The sequence below is a fragment of the Schistocerca serialis genome, unplaced genomic scaffold (genome assembly GCF_023864345.2).
Source record: "Schistocerca serialis cubense isolate TAMUIC-IGC-003099 unplaced genomic scaffold, iqSchSeri2.2 HiC_scaffold_1363, whole genome shotgun sequence".
Classification (NCBI taxonomy): Eukaryota; Metazoa; Arthropoda; class Insecta; order Orthoptera; family Acrididae; genus Schistocerca; species Schistocerca serialis.
The window spans coordinates 1,036,872-1,052,841 of NW_026047584.1; positions in this window are offsets into that span (position 1 = coordinate 1,036,872).

Sequence of the window (15,970 nt, forward strand, 5' to 3'; positions counted from 1 at the left end):
CTTCTTGTACTTAAGTCGGCATTGTTCCTTTTCTATTTAATTCCGATGCAATTTCTGTGTTTCATCGTCAATTAGAAGGTCCAAGGGTTACAGTAAACCTGGAGTGAAGCATCGGAATCTATAACTAGTGTCACAGGAATGGTTCAAAATATAAACAGTAAGAAGAGTCAGTCTTCTTGTACTTAAGTCGGTATTGTGCCTATTGTATTTAATTCCGATGCAATATCTGTGTTTCATCGGCAATAAGGTCAGAGGGATACAGTAAACCTGAAGTGAAGCATCGGAATCTATAACTAGTTTCACAGGAATGGTTCAAAACATAGACAGTAGGAAGAGTCAGTCTTCTTGTACTTAAGTCGGCATTGTGCCATTTGTATTTAATTCCGATGCTGTTTCTGTGTTTCATTGTCAATAAGAAGGTCAGTGGGTTACAGTAAACCTGAGGTGAAGCATCGGAATCCAAAACTAGTGTCACAGGAATGGTTCAAAGCATAGACAGTAGGAAGAGTCAGTCTTCTTGTACTTAAGTCGGCATTGTGCCTTTTGTATTTAATTCCAATGCAATTTCTGTGTTTCATCGTCAATAAGAAGGTACAAGGTATACAGTAATCCTGACGTGAAGCATCGGAATCTATAACTAGTGTCACAGGAATGTTTCACATCATAGTCAGTAAGAAGAGTCAGTCTTCTTGTACTTAAGTCAGCATTGTGCCTTTTCTATTTAATTCCAATGGAATTTCTGTGTTTCATCGTCAGTAAGAAGGTCCAAGGGTTACAGTAAACCTGGAGTGAAGCATCGGAATCTATAACTAGTGTCAAAGGAATGGTTCAAAACATAGACAGTAAGAAGTGTAAGTCTTCTTGTACTTAAGTCGACATTGAGCCTTTTCTATTTAGTTCCGATGCAATTTCTGTGTTTCATCGTCAATAAGAATGTCCAAGGTATACAGTAAACCTGAAGTAAAGCAACGGAATCTATAACTAGTGTCACAGCAATGGTTCAAACTATAATCACTAAGAAGAGTCAGTCTTCTTGTACTTAAGTCGGCATTTTGCGTTTTCTATTTAATTCCGATGCAATTTCTGTGTTTCATCGTCAATATGAAGGTCCAAGGGATACAGTAAACCTGGAGTGAAGCATCGGAATCTATAACTAGTGTCACAGGAATGGTTCAAAACATAGACAGTAAGAAAAGTCAGTCATCTTGTTTTTAAGTCGGCATTGTGGGTTTTCTATTTAATTCCGATGCAATTTCTGTGTTTCATCGTCAATAAGAAGGTCAGAGGGGTACAGTAAACCTGAAGTGAAGCATCGGAATCTATAACTAGTGTCACAGGAATGGTTCAAAACATAGACAGCAATAAGAGACAGTCTTCGTGTACTAAAGTTGGAATTTTGCCTATTGTATTTAATTCCAATGCAATTTCTGTGTGTCACCGTCAATAACAAGGTCCAAGGGATACAGTAAACCTGAAGTGAAGCATGGGAATCTATAACTATTGTCACCGGAATGGTTCAAACTATTATCAGTAAGAAGAGTCAGTCCTCTTGTACTTAAGTCGGCATTGTGCCATTTCTATTTCATTCCGATGCAGTTTCTGTGTTTCATCGTCAATAAGAAGGTGCAAGGGATACAGTAAACCTGGAGTGAAGCATCGGAATCTATAACTAGTGTTACAGGAATGGTTCAAAACATAGACAGTAGAAAGAGTCAGTCTTCTTGTACTTAAGTCGGCATTGTGCCTTTTGTATTTAATTCCGATGCAATTTCTGTGTTTCATTGTCAATAAGAAGGTCAGAGGGATACAGTAAACCTGAAGTGAAGCATCGGAATCTATAACTAGTGTCACAGGAATGGTTCAAAACATAGTCAGTAAGAAGAGTCAGTCTTCTTGTACTTAAGGCGGCATTGTGCCTTTTCTATTTAATTCCGATGCAATTTCTGTGTTTCATCGTCAATAAGAAGGTCGAAGGGTTACAGTATACCTGGAGTGAAGCATCGGAATCTATAACTAGTGTCACAGGAATGGTTCAAAGCATAGACAGTAAGAAGAGTCAGTCTTCTTGTACGTAAGTCGACATTGAGCCTTTTCTATTTAATTCCGATGCAATTTCTGTGTTTCATCGTCAATAAGAATGTCGAAGGTATACAGTAAACCTGAAGTAAAGCATCGGAATCTATGACTAGTGTCACAGCAATGGTTCAAACTATAATCACTAAGAAGAGTCAGTCTTCTTGTACTTAAGTCGGCATTGTGCCTTTTCTATTTAATTCCGATGCAATTTCTGTGTTTCATCGTCAATAAGAAGGTTCAAGGGATACAGTAAACCTGGAATGAAGCATCGGAATCTATAACTAGTGTCACAGGAATGGTTCAAAACATAGACAGTAAGAAGAGTCAGTCTTCTAGTACTTAAGTCGGCATTGTGATTCTTATATTTAACTCCGATGCGATTTCTGTGTTTCATCGTCAATAAGTAGATCAGAGGGATACAGTAAACCTGAAGTGAAGCATCGGAATCTATAACTAGTGTCACAGGAATGAATCAAAACATAGACAGTAAGAAGAGTCAGTCTTCGTGTACTAAAGTTGGCATTTTGCCATTTGTTTTTAATTCCAATTCTATTTCTGCGTGTCACCGTCAACAACAAGGTCCAAGGGATACAGTAAACCTGAAGTGAAGCATCGGAATCTATAACTATTGTCACCGGAATGGTTCAAACTATTATCAGTAAGAAGAGTCAGTATTCTTGTACTTAAGTCGGCATTGTGCCTTTTCTATTTCATTCCGATGCAGTTTCTGTGTTTCATCGTCAATAAGAAGGTCCAAGGAATACAGTAAACCTGGAGTGAAGCATCGAAATGTATAACTAGTGTCACAGTAATGGTTGACACATAGACAGTAAGAAGAGTCAGCCTACTTGTACTTAAGTCGGCATTGTGCCTTTTGTATTTAATTCCGATGCAATTTCTGTGTTTCATCGTCAATAAGAAGGTCGGAGGGATACAGTAAACCTGAAGTGAAGCATCGGAATCAATAACTAGTGTCACAGGAATGGTTCAAAACATAGACAGTAAGAAGAGTCAGTCTTCTTGTCCTTAAGTCGGCATTGTGCCTTTTGTATTTAATTCCGATGCAATTTCTGTGTTTCATTGTCAATAAGAAGGTCAGAGGGATACAGTAAAGCTGAAGTGAAGCATCGGAATCTATAACTAGTGTCACAGGAATGGTTCAAAACATGGACGGTAAGAAGAGTCAGTCTTCTTGTCCTTAAGACGGCATTGTGCCTTTTGTATTTAATTCCGTTGCAATTTCTGTGTTTCATCGTCAACAAGAAGGTTCAAGGGATACAGTAAACCTGGAGTAAAGCATCGGAATCTATACCTAGTGTCACTGGAATGGTTCAAAATATAGACAGTAAGAAGAGTCAGTCTTCTTGTACTTAAGTCATCACTGTGCCTTTTGTGTTTAATTCCGATGCAATTCCTGTGATTCATCGTCAATAAGAAGGTCCAAGGGATACAGTGAACCTGAAGTGAAGCATCGGAATCTTTAACTAGAGTCACAGGAATGTTTCAAAACATAGTCAGTAAGAAGAGTCAGTCTTCTTGTACTTAAGTCGGCATTGTTCCTTTTCTATTTAATTCCGATGCAATTTCTGTGTTTCATCGTCAATTAGAAGGTCCAAGGGTTACAGTAAACCTGGAGTGAAGCATCGGAATCTATAACTAGTGTCACAGCAATGGTTCAAACTATAATCACTAAGAAGAGTCAGTCTTCTTGTACTTAAGTCGGCATTGTGCCTTTTCTATTTCATTCCGATGCAGTTTCTGTGTTTCATCGTCAATAAGAAGGTCCAAGGAATACAGTAAACCTGGAGTGAAGCATCGGAATCTATAACTATTGTCACCGGAATGGTTCAAACTATTATCAGTAAGAAGAGTCAGTATTCTTGTACTTAAGTCGGCATTGTGCCTTTTCTATTTCATTCCGATGCAGTTTCTGTGTTTCATCGTCAATAAGAAGGTCCAAGGAATACAGTAAACCTGGAGTGAAGCATCGAAATGTATAACTAGTGTCACAGTAATGGTTGACACATAGACAGTAAGAAGAGTCAGCCTACTTGTACTTAAGTCGGCATTGTGCCTTTTGTATTTAATTCCGATGCAATTTCTGTGTTTCATCGTCAATAAGAAGGTCGGAGGGATACAGTAAACCTGAAGTGAAGCATCGGAATCTATAACTAGTGTCACAGGAATGGTTCAAAACATGGACGGTAAGAAGAGTCAGTCTTCTTGTCCTTAAGACGGCATTGTGCCTTTTGTATTTAATTCCGTTGCAATTTCTGTGTTTCATCGTCAACAAGAAGGTTCAAGGGATACAGTAAACCTGGAGTAAAGCATCGGAATCTATACCTAGTGTCACAGGAATGGTTCAAAACATAGACAGTAAGAAGAGTCAGTCTTCTTGTACTTAAGTCGGTATTGTGCCTATTGTATTTAATTCCGATGCAATATCTGTGTTTCATCGGCAATAAGGTCAGAGGGATACAGTAAACCTGAAGTGAAGCATCGGAATCTATAACTAGTTTCACAGGAATGGTTCAAAACATAGACAGTAGGAAGAGTCAGTCTTCTTGTACTTAAGTCGGCATTGTGCCATTTGTATTTAATTCCGATGCTGTTTCTGTGTTTCATTGTCAATAAGAAGGTCAGTGGGTTACAGTAAACCTGAGGTGAAGCATCGGAATCCAAAACTAGTGTCACAGGAATGGTTCAAAGCATAGACAGTAGGAAGAGTCAGTCTTCTTGTACTTAAGTCGGCATTGTGCCTTTTGTATTTAATTCCAATGCAATTTCTGTGTTTCATCGTCAATAAGAAGGTACAAGGTATACAGTAATCCTGACGTGAAGCATCGGAATCTATAACTAGTGTCACAGGAATGTTTCACATCATAGTCAGTAAGAAGAGTCAGTCTTCTTGTACTTAAGTCAGCATTGTGCCTTTTCTATTTAATTCCAATGGAATTTCTGTGTTTCATCGTCAGTAAGAAGGTCCAAGGGTTACAGTAAACCTGGAGTGAAGCATCGGAATCTATAACTAGTGTCACAGCAATGGTTCAAACTATAATCACTAAGAAGAGTCAGTCTTCTTGTACTTAAGTCGGCATTTTGCGTTTTCAATTTAATTCCGATGCAATTTCTGTGTTTCATCGTCAATATGAAGGTCCAAGGGATACAGTAAACCTGGAGTGAAGCATCGGAATCTATAACTAGTGTCACAGGAATGGTTCAAAACATAGACAGTAAGAAAAGTCAGTCATCTTGTTTTTAAGTCGGCATTGTGGGTTTTCTATTTAATTCCGATGCAATTTCTGTGTTTCATCGTCAATAAGAAGGTCAGAGGGGTACAGTAAACCTGAAGTGAAGCATCGGAATCTATAACTAGTGTCACAGGAATGGTTCAAAACATAGACAGCAATAAGAGACAGTCTTCGTGTACTAAAGTTGGAATTTTGCCTATTGTATTTAATTCCAATGCAATTTCTGTGTGTCACCGTCAATAACAAGGTCCAAGGGATACAGTAAACCTGAAGTGAAGCATGGGAATCTATAACTATTGTCACCGGAATGGTTCAAACTATTATCAGTAAGAAGAGTCAGTCCTCTTGTACTTAAGTCGGCATTGTGCCATTTCTATTTCATTCCGATGCAGTTTCTGTGTTTCATCGTCAATAAGAAGGTGCAAGGGATACAGTAAACCTGGAGTGAAGCATCGGAATCTATAACTAGTGTTACAGGAATGGTTCAAAACATAGACAGTAGAAAGAGTCAGTCTTCTTGTACTTAAGTCGGCATTGTGCCTTTTGTATTTAATTCCGATGCAATTTCTGTGTTTCATTGTCAATAAGAAGGTCAGAGGGATACAGTAAACCTGAAGTGAAGCATCGGAATCTATAACTAGTGTCACAGGAATGGTTCAAAACATAGTCAGTAAGAAGAGTCAGTCTTCTTGTACTTAAGGCGGCATTGTGCCTTTTCTATTTAATTCCGATGCAATTTCTGTGTTTCATCGTCAATAAGAAGGTCGAAGGGTTACAGTAAACCTGGAGTGAAGCATCGGAATCTATAACTAGTGTCACAGGAATGGTTCAAAGCATAGACAGTAAGAAGAGTCAGTCTTCTTGTACTTAAGTCGACATTGTGCCTTTTCTATTTAATTCCGATGCAATTTCTGTGTTTCATCGTCAATAAGAATGTCGAAGGTATACAGTAAACGTGAAGTAAAGCATCGGAATCTATAACTAGTGTCACAGCAATGGTTCAAACTATAATCACTAAGAAGAGTCAGTCTTCTTATACGTAAGTCGGCAATGTGCCTTTTCTATTTAATTCCGATGCAATTTCTGTGTTTCATCGTCAATAAGAAGGTCCAAGGGATACAATAAACCTGGAGTGAAGCATCAGAATCTATAACTAGTGTCACAGGAATGGTTCAAAACATAGACAGGAAGAAGAGTCAGTCTTCTTGTCCTTAAGTCGGCATTGTGCCTTTTGTATTTAATTCCGATGCAATTTCTGTGTTTCATCGTCAACAAGAAGGTTCAAGGGATACAGTAAACCTGGAGTGAAGCATCGGAATCTATACCTAGTGTCACAGTAATGGTTCAAAACATAGACAGTCAGAAGAGTCAGTCTTCTTGTACTTAAGTCGACATTGTGCCTTTTCTATTTAATTCCGATGCAATTTCTGTGTTTCATCGTCAATAAGAATGTCGAAGGTATACAGTAAACCTGAAGTAAAGCATCGGAATCTATGACTAGTGTCACAGCAATGGTTCAAACTATAATCACTAAGAAGAGTCAGTCTTCTTGTACTTAAGTCGGCATTGTGCCTTTTCTATTTAATTCCGATGCAATTTCTGTGTTTCATCGTCAATAAGAAGGTTCAAGGGATACAGTAAACCTGGAATGAAGCATCGGAATCTATAACTAGTGTCACAGGAATGGTTCAAAACATAGACAGTAAGAAGAGTCAGTCTTCTAGTACTTAAGTCGGCATTGTGATTCTTATATTTAACTCCGATGCGATTTCTGTGTTTCATCGTCAATAAGTAGATCAGAGGGATACAGTAAACCTGAAGTGAAGCATCGGAATCTATAACTAGTGTCACAGGATTGAATCAAAACATAGACAGTAAGAAGAGTCAGTCTTCGTGTACTAAAGTTGGCATTTTGCCATTTGTTTTTAATTCCAATTCTATTTCTGCGTGTCACCGTCAATAACAAGGTCCAAGGGATACAGTAAACCTGAAGTGAAGCATCGGAATCTATAACTATTGTCACCGGAATGGTTCAAACAATTATCAGTAAGAAGAGTCAGTATTCTTGTACTTAAGTCGGCATTGTGCCTTTTCTATTTCATTCCGATGCAGTTTCTGTGTTTCATCGTCAATAAGAAGGTCCAAGGAATACAGTAAACCTGGAGTGAAGCATCGAAATGTATAACTAGTGTCACAGTAATGGTTGACACATAGACAGTAAGAAGAGTCAGCCTACTTGTACTTAAGTCGGCATTGTGCCTTTTGTATTTAATTCCGATGCAATTTCTGTGTTTCATCGTCAATAAGAAGGTCGGAGGGATACAGTAAACCTGAAGTGAAGCATCGGAATCAATAACTAGTGTCACAGGAATGGTTCAAAACATAGACAGTAAGAAGAGTCAGTCTTCTTGTCCTTCAGTCGGCATTGTGCCTTTTGTATTTAATTCCGATGCAATTTCTGTGTTTCATCGTCAACAAGAAGGTTCAAGGGATACAGTAAACCTGGAGTGAAGCATCGGAATCTATACCTAGTGTCACAGTAATGGTTCAAAACATAGACAGTCAGAAGAGTCAGTCTTCTTGTACTTAAGTCGGCCTTGTGCCTTTTGTATTTAATTTCGATGCAATTTCTGTGTTTCATCGTCAATAAGAAGGTCCAAGGAAATCAGTAAACCTGAAGTGAAGCATCGGAATCTATAACTAGTGTCACAGGAATGGTTCAAAGCATAGTCAGTAAGAAGAGTCATTCTTCTTGTACTTAAGGCGGTATTGTGCCCTTTCTATTTAATTCCGATGCAATTTCTGTGTTTCATCGTCAATAAGAAGGTCCAAGGGATACAATAAACCTGGAGTGAAGCATCAGAATCTATAACTAGTGTCACAGGAATGGTTCAAAACATAGACAGGAAGAAGAGTCAGTCTTCTTGTCCTTAAGTCGGCATTGTGCCTTATGTATTTAATTCCGATGCAATTTCTGTGTTTCATCGTCAACAAGAAGGTTCAAGGGATACAGTAAACCTGGAGTGAAGCATCGGAATCTATACCTAGTGTCACAGTAATGGTTCAAAACATAGACAGTCAGAAGAGTCAGTCTTCTTGTACTTAAGTCGACATTGTGCCTTTTCTATTTAATTCCGATGCAATTTCTGTGTTTCATCGTCAATAAGAATGTCCAAGGTATACAGTAAACGTGAAGTAAAGCATCGGAATCTATAACTAGTGTCACAGCAATGGTTCAAACTATAATCACTAAGAAGAGTCAGTCTTCTTGTACTTAAGTCGGCATTGTGCCCTTTCTATTTAATTCCGATGCAATGTCTGTGTTTCATCGTCAATAAGAAGGTCCAAGGGTTACAGTAAACCTGGAGTGAAGCATCGGAATCTATAACTAGTGTCACAGGAATGGTTCAAACATAGACAGTCAGAAGAGTCAGTCTTCTTGTACTTAAGTCGACATTGTGCCTTTTGTATTTAATTCCGTTGCAATTTCTGTGTTTCATCGTCAATAAGAATGTCCAAGGTATACAGTAAACCTGAAGTAAATCATCGGAATCCATAACAAGTGTCACAGCAATGGTTCAAACTATAATCACTAAGAAGAATCAGTCTTCCTGAACTTAAGTCGGCTTTGTGCCATTTCTATTTAATTCCGATGCAATTTCTGTGTTTCATCGTCAATAAGAAGGTCCAAGGGATACAATAAACCTAGAGTGAAGCATCGGAATCTATAACTAGTGTCACAGGAATGGTTCAAAACATAGACAGTAAGAAGAGTCAGTCTTCTTGTTTTTAAGTCGGCATTGTGTGTTTTCTATTTAATTCCGATGCAATTTCTGTGTTTCATCGTCAATAAGAAGGTCAGAGGGGTACAGTAAACCTGAAGTGAAGCATCGGAATCTATAACTAGTGTCACAGGAATGGTTCAAAGCATAGACAGTGAGAAGAGTCAGTCTTCGTGTAATAAAGTTGGCATTTTGCCTTTTGTATTTAATTCCAATGCTATTTCTGTGTGTCACCGTCAATAACAAGGTCCAAGGGATATAGTAAACCTGAAGTCAAGCATCGGAATCTATAACTAGTGTCACAGGAATGGTTCAAAACATAGCCAGTAAGAAGAGTCAGTCATCTTGTACTTAAGGCGGCATTGTGCCTTTTCTATTTAATTCCGATGCAATTTCTGTGTTTCATCGTCAATAAGAAGGTCCAAGGGATACAGTAAACCTGAAGTGAAGCATCGGAATCTATAACTATTGTTATAGGAATGGTTCATAACATAGACAGTAGAAAGAGTCAGTCTTCTTGTACTTAAGTCGGCATTGTGCCTTTTGTTTTTAATTCCGATGCAATTTCTGTGTTTCATTGTCAATAAGAAGGTCAGAGGGATACAGTAAACCTGAAGTGAAGCATCGGAATCTATAACTAGTGTCACAGGAATGGTTCAAAACATAGACAGTAAGAAGAGTCAGTCTTCTTGTCCTAAAGTCGGCATTGTGCCTTTTGTATTTAATTCCGTTGCAATTTCTGTGTTTCATCGTCAACAAGAAGGTTCAAGGGATACAGTAAACCTGGAGTAAAGCACCGGAATCTATACCTAGTGTCACAGTAATGGTTCAAAACTTAGACAGTAAGAAGAGTCAGTCTTCTTGTACTTATGTCGGCATTGTGCCTTTTGTATTTAATTCCGATGCAATTTCTGTGTTTCATCGTCAATAAGAAGGTCCAAGGTAAACAGTAAACCTGAAGTGAAGCATCGGAATCTATAACTAGTGTCACAGGAATGGTTCAAAACATAGCCAGTAAGAAGAGTCAGTCATCTTGTACTTAAGGCGGCATTGTGCCTTTTCTATTTAATTCCGATGCAATTTCTGTGTTTCATCGTCAATAAGAAGGTCCAAGGGTAACAGTAAACCTTGAGTGAAGCATCGGAATCTATAACTAGTGTCACAGGAATGGTTCAAAGCATAGACAGTAAGAAGAGTCAGTCTTCTTGTACGTAAGTTGACATTGAGCCTTTTCTATTTAATTCCGATGCAATTTCTGTGTTTCATCGTCAATAAGAAGGTCCAAGGTATACAGTAAACCTGAAGTGAGGCATCGGAATCTATAACTTTGTGTCACAGGAATGGTTCAAAACATAGTCAGTAAGAAGAGTCAGTCTTCTGGTACTTAAGGCGGCATTGTGCCTTTTCTATTTAATTCCGATGCAATTTCTGTGTTTCATCGTCAATAAGAAGGTCCAAGGGATACAGTAAACCTGAAGTGAAGCATCGGAATCTATAACTATTGTCACCGGAATGGTTCAAACTATTATCAGTAAAAAGAGTCAGTCTTCTTGTACTTAAGTCGGCATTGTGCCTTTTCTATTTCATTCCGATGCAGTTTCTGTGTTTGATCGTCAATAAGAAGGTCCAAGGAATACAGTAAACCTGGAGTGAAGCATCGGAATCTATAACTAGTGTCACAGGAATGGTTGAAACATAGACAGTAAGAAGAGTCAGCCTTCTTGTACTTAAGTCGGCATTGTGCTTTTTGTATTTAATTCCGATGCAATCTCTGTGATTCATCGTCAATAGGAAGGTCAGAGGGATACAGTAAACCTGAAGTGAAGCATCGGAATCTATAACTAGTGTCACAGGATTGGTTCAAAACATAGACAGTAAGAAGTGTCAGTCTTCTTGTCCTTAAGTCGGCATTGTGCCTTTTGTATTTAATTCCGATGCAATTTCTGTGTTTCATCGTCAACAAGAAGATTCAAGGGATACAGTAAACCTGGAGTGAAGCATCGGAATCTATACCTAGTGTCACAGTAATGGTTCAAAACATAGACAGTAAGAAGAGTCAGTCTTCTTGTACTTAAGTCGGCATTGTGCCTTTTGTATTTAATTTCGATGCAATTTCTGTGTTTCGTCGTCAATAAGAAGGTCCAAGGAATACAGTAAACCTGAAGTGAAGCATCGGAATCTATAACTAGTGTCACAGGAATGGTTCAAAGCATAGTCAGTAAGAAGAGTCAGTCTTCTTGTACTTAAGTCGGTATTGTGCCCTTTCTATTTAATTCCGATGCAATTTCTGTGTTTCATCGTCAATAAGAAGGTCCAAGGGTTACAGTAAACCTGGAGTGAAGCATCGGAATCTATAACTAGTGTCACAGGAATGGTTCAAACATAGACAGTCAGAAGTGTCAGTCTTCTTGTACTTAAGTCGACATTGTGCCTTTTCTATTTAATTTCGATGCAATTTCTGTGTTTCATCGTCAATAAGAATGTCCAAGGTATACAGTAAACGTGAAGTAAAGCATCGGAATCTATAACTAGTGTCACAGCAATGGTTCAAACTATAATCACTAAGAAGAGTCAGTCTTCTTGTACTTAAGTCGGCAATGTTCCTTTTCTAATTAATTCCGAAGCAATTTCTGTGTTTCATCGTCAATAAGGAGGTCCAAGGGATACAATAAACCTGGAGTGAAGCATCGGAATCTATAACTAGTGTCACAGGAATGGTTCAAAACATAGACAGGAAGAAGAGTCAGTCTTCTTGTCCTTAAGTCGGCATTGTGCCTTTTGTATTTAATTCCGATGCAATTTCTGTGTTTCATCGTCAACAAGAAGGTTCAAGGGATACAGTAAACCTGGAGTGAAGCATCGGAATCTATACCTAGTGTCACAGTAATGGTTCAAAACATAGACAGTCAGAAGAGTCTGTCTTCTTGTACTTAAGTCGACATTGTGCCTTTTCTATTTAATTCCGATGCAATTTCTGTGTTTCATCGTCAATAAGAATGTCCAAGGTATACAGTAAACGTGAAGTAAAGCATGGGAATCTATAACTAGTGTCACAGCAATGGTTCAAACTATAATCACTAAGAAGAGTCAGTCTTCTTGTACTTAAGTCGGCATTGTGCCCTTTCTATTTAATTCCGATGCAATTTCTGTGTTTCATCGTCAATAAGAAGGTCCAAGGGTTACAGTAAACCTGGAGTGAAGCATCGGAATCTATAACTAGTGTCACAGGAATGGTTCAAACATAGACAGTCAGAAGAGTCAGTCTTCTTGTACTTAAGTCGACATTGTGCCTTTTGTATTTAATTCCGTTGCAATTTCTGTGTTTCATCGTCAATAAGAATGTCCAAGGTATACAGTAAACCTGAAGTAAATCATCGGAATCCATAACAAGTGTCACAGCAATGGTTCAAACTATAATCACTAAGAAGAATCAGTCTTCCTGAACTTAAGTCGGCTTTGTGCCATTTCTATTTAATTCCGATGCAATTTCTGTGTTTCATCGTCAATAAGAAGGTCCAAGGGATACAATAAACCTAGAGTGAAGCATCGGAATCTATAACTAGTGTCACAGGAATGGTTCAAAACATAGACAGTAAGAAGAGTCAGTCCTCTTGTTTTTAAGTCGGCATTGTGAGTTTTCTATTTAATTCCGATGCAATTTTTGTGTTTCATCGTCAATAAGAAGGTCAGAGGGGTACAGTAAACCTGAAGTGAAGCATCGGAATCTATAACTAGTGTCACAGGAATGGTTCAAAGCATAGACAGTAAGAAGAGTCAGTCTTCGTGTAATAAAGTTGGCATTTTGCCTTTTGTATTTAATTCCAATGCTATTTCTGTGTGTCACCGTCAATAACAAGGTCCAAGGGATATAGTAAACCTGAAGTCAAGCATCGGAATCTATTACTAGTGTCACAGGAATGGTTCAAAACATAGCCAGTAAGAAGAGTCAGTCATCTTGTACTTAAGGCGGCATTGTGCCTTTTCTATTTAATTCCGATGCAATTTCTGTGTTTCATCGTCAATAAGAAGGTCCAAGGGATACAGTAAACCTGAAGTGAAGCATCGGAATCTATAACTATTGTTATAGGAATGGTTCATAACATAGACAGTAGAAAGAGTCAGTCTTCTTGTACTTAAGTCGGCATTGTGCCTTTTGTTTTTAATTCCGATGCAATTTCTGTGTTTCATTGTCAATAAGAAGGTCAGAGGGATACAGTAAACCTGAAGTGAAGCATCGGAATCTATAACTAGTGTCACAGGAATGGTTCAAAACATAGACAGTAGGAAGAGTCAGTCTTCTTGTCCTAAAGTCGGCATTGTGCCTTTTGTATTTAATTCCGATGCAATTTCTGTGTTTCATCGTCAATAAGAAGGTCCAAGGGATACAGTAAACCTGAAGTAAAGCATCGGAATCTGTAACTATTGTCACCGGAATGGTTCAAACTATTATCAGTAAAAAGAGTCAGTCTTCTTGTACTTAAGTCGGCATTGTGCCTTTTCTATTTCATTCCGATGCAGTTTCTGTGTTTGATCGTCAATAAGAAGGTCCTAGGAATACAGTAAACCTGGAGTGAAGCATCGGAATCTATAACTAGTGTCACAGGAATGGTTGAAACATAGACAGTAAGAAGAGTCAGCCTTCTTGTACTTAAGTCGGCATTGTGCCTTTTGTATTTAATTCCGATGCAATCTCTGTGTTTCATCGTCAATAAGAAGGTCAGAGGGATACAGTAAACCTGAAGTGAAGCATCGGAATCTATAACTAGTGTCACAGGATTGGTTCAAAACATAGACAGTAAGAAGTGTCAGTCTTCTTGTCCTTAAGTCGGCATTGTGCCTTTTGTATTTAATTCCGATGCAATTTCTGTGTTTCATCGTCAACAAGAAGATTCAAGGGATACAGTAAACCTGGAGTGAAGCATCGGAATCTATACCTAGTGTCACAGTAATGGTTCAAAACATAGACAGTAAGAAGAGTCAGTCTTCTTGTACTTAAGTCGGCATTGTGCCTTTTGTATTTAATTTCGATGCAATTTCTGTGTTTCGTCGTCAATAAGAAGGTCCAAGGAATACAGTAAACCTGAAGTGAAGCATGGGAATCTATAACTAGTGTCACAGCAATGGTTCAAACTATAATCACTAAGAAGAGTCAGTCTTCTTGTACTTAAGTCGGCATTGTGCCCTTTCTATTTAATTCCGATGCAATTTCTGTGTTTCATCGTCAATAAGAAGGTCCAAGGGTTACAGTAAACCTGGAGTGAAGCATCGGAATCTATAACTAGTGTCACAGGAATGGTTCAAACATAGACAGTCAGAAGAGTCAGTCTTCTTGTACTTAAGTCGACATTGTGCCTTTTGTATTTAATTCCGTTGCAATTTCTGTGTTTCATCGTCAATAAGAATGTCCAAGGTATACAGTAAACCTGAAGTAAATCATCGGAATCCATAACAAGTGTCACAGCAATGGTTCAAACTATAATCACTAAGAAGAATCAGTCTTCCTGAACTTAAGTCGGCTTTGTGCCATTTCTATTTAATTCCGATGCAATTTCTGTGTTTCATCGTCAATAAGAAGGTCCAAGGGATACAATAAACCTAGAGTGAAGCATCGGAATCTATAACTAGTGTCACAGGAATGGTTCAAAACATAGACAGTAAGAAGAGTCAGTCCTCTTGTTTTTAAGTCGGCATTGTGAGTTTTCTATTTAATTCCGATGCAATTTCTGTGTTTCATCGTCAATAAGAAGGTCAGAGGGGTACAGTAAACCTGAAGTGAAGCATCGGAATCTATAACTAGTGTCGCAGGAATGGTTCAAAGCATAGACAGTAAGAAGAGTCAGTCTTCGTGTAATAAAGTTGGCATTTTGCCTTTTGTATTTAATTCCAATGCTATTTCTGTGTGTCACCGTCAATAACAAGGTCCAAGGGATATAGTAAACCTGAAGTCAAGCATCGGAATCTATAACTAGTGTCACAGGAATGGTTCAAAACATAGCCAGTAAGAAGAGTCAGTCATCTTGTACTTAAGGCGGCATTGTGCCTTTTCTATTTAATTCCGATGCAATTTCTGTGTTTCATCGTCAATAAGAAGGTCCAAGGGATACAGTAAACCTGAAGTGAAGCATCGGAATCTATAACTATTGTTATAGGAATGGTTCATAACATAGACAGTAGAAAGAGTCAGTCTTCTTGTACTTAAGTCGGCATTGTGCCTTTTGTTTTTAATTCCGATGCAATTTCTGTGTTTCATTGTCAATAAGAAGGTCAGAGGGATACAGTAAACCTGAAGTGAAGCATCGGAATCTATAACTAGTGTCACAGGAATGGTTCAAAACATAGACAGTAGGAAGAGTCAGTCTTCTTGTCCTAAAGTCGGCATTGTGCCTTTTGTATTTAATTCCGATGCAATTTCTGTGTTTCATCGTCAATAAGAAGGTCCAAGGGATACAGTAAACCTGAAGTAAAGCATCGGAATCTATAACTATTGTCACCGGAATGGTTCAAACTATTATCAGTAAAAAGAGTCAGTCTTCTTGTACTTAAGTCGGCATTGTGCCTTTTCTATTTCATTCCGATGCAGTTTCTGTGTTTGATCGTCAATAAGAAGGTCCAAGGAATACAGTAAACCTGGAGTGAAGCATCGGAATCTATAACTAGTGTCACAGGAATGGTTGAAACATAGACAGTAAGAAGAGTCAGCCTTCTTGTACTTAAGTCGGCATTGTGCCTTTTGTATTTAATTCCGATGCAATCTCTGTGTTTCATCGTCAATAAGAAGGTCAGAGGGATACAGTAAACCTGAAGTGAAGCATCGGAATCTATAACTAGTGTCACAGGATTGGTTCAAAACATAGACAGTAA